General features: G+C 49.2%; 1 long non-coding RNA gene across 1 annotated transcript; it reads right to left on the minus strand.

Annotated features, from left to right (window-relative positions):
• Window positions 1-568: 568 nt before the first annotated feature.
• Window positions 569-2,758, minus strand: LOC121852729. Its single transcript, XR_006086227.1, has 2 exons — window positions 2,714-2,758; window positions 569-603 (listed from the first exon to the last, which is right to left on the minus strand). It is a non-coding gene; the product is annotated as an uncharacterized LOC121852729 (long non-coding RNA).
• Window positions 2,759-3,390: the final 632 nt, after the last annotated feature.

Here is a 3,390-nt window from a genome sequence, read left to right on the forward strand (position 1 = left end):
GGAATTGTTCAGCGAAAGAGATGCCAGAGAGCAAGAGAGAAGTCTTGAGAGACTCCAGGTAATGAGAGTAATGAGAGACTCCAGCAGCAGATTAACCTGGTAAGAGAGAGTGAGTCAGTGTGAGAGGGTATATGTCTCCCTTTATGTGTGTGTCTCTCTGTCTGTGTGTCTCTGTGTGAATGTCTCTCTCTGTGTATATCTCTCTGTGTGTGTGTCCCTGTATGTATATCGCCGTGTGTGTCTCTCTCTGTGTGTCTCTCTGTGTGTATCAGTGTATGAGTGTGTGGATGTCTGTCTGTGTGTGTGTACTTCTGTGTGTGTGTATGTCTCCGTTTATATCTCTGTGTGTGTATGTCTCTGTCTGTGTGGTTACGTCTGTGTGTGTGTGTGTGTCTCCGTATACATCTTACTTTGTGTGTGTCTCTCTCTTTTTCTGTGTATGTCTGTGTCTCTATCTCTCTGTGTATGTCTGTGTGTGTGTCTCTCTGTGTGTTTGTCTCTCTCTGTGTCTCTCTGTGTGTCTCTCTGTGTCTCTCTGTGTGTCTCTCTGTGTGTCTCTGTCGTGGTGTCTGTTATCTCACAGATCAGATCGAGTTCAAGAACCTCTCACGTGTCTACAAATCGGTGGCAATGCTTTCAGCCACTCGAGTCGTGACCTGAAGATGGGGAAGGAGGGGGCGAGGGGTTGAGGGGGAGAGGCGCGAGGATTCCAGCCGTGTGTGCGTCTGTGTCTATCTGTGTCTGTGTGTCTGTGTGTGTGTTTGTGTGTGTTTCTCTGAGTGTGTGTGTGTGTGTATCTGTGTGCGTCTGTTTCTGCGTGTGTGTGTGTGTGTGTGTCTGTCTGTCTGAGGGTGTCTGTCTATGTGAGTTTCGGGGAGTAGTGGCTGAAGGCACAAGGATTCCAGCCATGTGTGTGTCTATCTGTATCTGTCTGTGTGTGTGTGTCTGTTTCTCTGTGTGTATGTGTGTGTGTGTGTGTGTGGCTGTAGGGTGTGTGTGTCCGTGTGTGTGTGTGTCTGTATGTCTGTGTGTGAATGTCATTCTCCCGACGTGAAATGCGCTATATAAATGTAACTTTGTTGTTGTTGTTGTGTGTGTGTCTGTATGGTGTGTGTGTGTCTGTGTTGTGTGTGTGTGTATGTGTCTATGTGGGTGTGTGTGTCTGTGTCTCTGTGGGTTCGCATCCGTGTGCGCGCACGGCTGTGTCTGTGTACGTTTGTGTGTGTGTGTGTGTGTGCAACTGTGTGTTTGCGCGTCTGTGTGGTTCTGTGTATGTGCGACTTTGTGAGTGTGTGTGTGTGTCGCTGTGTGTGTGTGTCTGTGCGTCTGTGTGTGTGTCACTGTGTTTGTATGTGTGTACGGTGAACACATTTCTCCGCTCGGAGGGCAGTGAATTTATGGAATTCTCTGTCTCTGTGTGTGTGTGTCTGTGTGTGTGTCTGTGTGTGTGTCTGTCTGGGTGTGTCTCTGTGCGTGTGTGTGTCTGTCTGGGTGTGTATGCGTGTCTGTGTGTGTGAGCACCTGTGTGCGTGTGTCTGCATCTATGTGTGTGTGTCTGTCTGTGTGTGCGTGCATGTCTGTGTGTGTGTGTATGTCTGTCTGTATATGTATATGTCTGAGTGTGTCTGTATGTATGTCTGTGGCTGTGTCTGTGACATTCTCCCGACGTGAAATGCGCGATATAAATGTAATTTTGTGGTTTATATGTGTGTGTGTGTGTCTGTATGGTCTGTGTGTGTGTGTGTGTGTGTGTGTGTCTGTATGGTGTGTGTGTGTGTCTGTGTGCGTGTGTCTCTGTGGGGGTGGGTCTGTTTGCGCGCGTGTCTGTGTGTGTGCATCTGTGTGGGTCTGTATGTGTGCGCCTGCGTGTCTGCGTGTGTCTGTGTGTGTGTCACTGTGTTTGTATGTGTGTATGTCTGTGTGTGTGTGAATGTCTGTGTGTTTGTCTCTGAGTTTGTGTCTGTGTGTGTCTGTATGTGCATCTGTAGGTCTGTGTTTGTATGTCTGTTTGTGTGTCTGTCTATGTGTGTGTGTGTGTGTGTCTATGTGTGTGTGTACGTCTGTGTTTGTACGTCTGTTTGTGTGTGTGTGTGTATGTGTGTGTGTGTCTCTCTCTGTGTGTCTGGTGCTGATCAGTGGCCACGGGCTTCAGCCACTCGAGGAGCCCCTGAAGATGGGGTCGGAGGGGACAAGTGTTGGGGGAGAGAGTTCCAGAGTTTCGGGGCATAATGACTGAAAGCGCGGCCGGCGCTGGGGGAGCGGAGGGTACGGGGATTTCCCCCCTCACTGTCCCGTTGCAGCTCGTGTTCAAACTGGAGCAGGAGGAGGACATGAAGGAGCAGGAGGAGGAGCGCAGTGATTTCTACCAGAACCACAACATGGACGGAGACGGCATTTGTCTCCGTTTATATCTCTGTGTGTGTGTGTCTCTGTCTGTGTGGTTATGTCTGTGTGTGTGTGTGTGTCTCCGTATACATCGTACTTTGTGTATGTCTCTCTCTCTCTCTCTCTCTCTGTGTGTATGTCTCTCTGTGTATGTCTCTCTCTACATGTGTGTCTGTCAGTGCCACTCTCTCTCTCTGTGTGTCTCTCTGTGTGTGTGTCTCTCTGTGTCTCTCTGTGTCTCTCTGTGTCTCTCTGTGTGTCTCTGTGGCTCTCTGTGTGTCTCTGTCGTGGTGTCTGTTATCTCACAGATCCGATCGAGTTCAAGAACCTCTCACTTGTCTACAAATCGGTGGCCACTCGAGTCGTGACCTGAAGATGGGGAAGGAGGGGGCGAGGGGTTGAGGGGGAGAGTTCCAGAGTTTCGGGTGTAGTGGCTGAAGGCGCGAGGATTCCAGCCGTGTGTCTGTGTCTGTGTCTGTCTGTATCTGTGTCTGTCTGTGTGTGTGTGTTTTTTTTGTGTGTGTGTATCTGTGTGTGTCTGTTTCTGCATGTGTGTGTATGTGTGTGTCTGTGTGTCTGTCTGAGGGTATCTGTCTATGTGTGTCTGTGTGTGTATCTGTCTGGGTGTATATGTGTGTGCCTGTCTCTGTGTGTGCGCATCTGTGTGTGTGTGCGCGCGTCTGTCTGTGTGCGGGTGTCTGTGTGTCTGTAGGTATGTCTGTGTTGGCGCATCTGTCTGTGTGTGTGTCTGTCTGTGCATGTCTGTGTATGTCTGTGTGTATGTCTGTGTGTACGTGTGTGTATGCGCGTGTTTCTATTTGTGTGTGTACGTCTGTGTTTGTACATCTGTTTGTGTGTGTACATGTGTGTGTATTTGTGTGTGCGTGTGTTTCTATGAGTGTGTCTGATTCCTGTGTCTGTGTCTGTCTGTGTTTGTGTACCTGTGTCTATCTGTGTGTGTTTTTTTTGTGTGTGTTTCTGCATGTGTGTGTGTGTCTGTGTGTG

This window comes from Callorhinchus milii, unplaced genomic scaffold (assembly GCF_018977255.1).
Source record: "Callorhinchus milii isolate IMCB2004 unplaced genomic scaffold, IMCB_Cmil_1.0 Scaffold1134, whole genome shotgun sequence".
NCBI classification, from domain to species: domain Eukaryota; kingdom Metazoa; phylum Chordata; class Chondrichthyes; order Chimaeriformes; family Callorhinchidae; genus Callorhinchus; species Callorhinchus milii.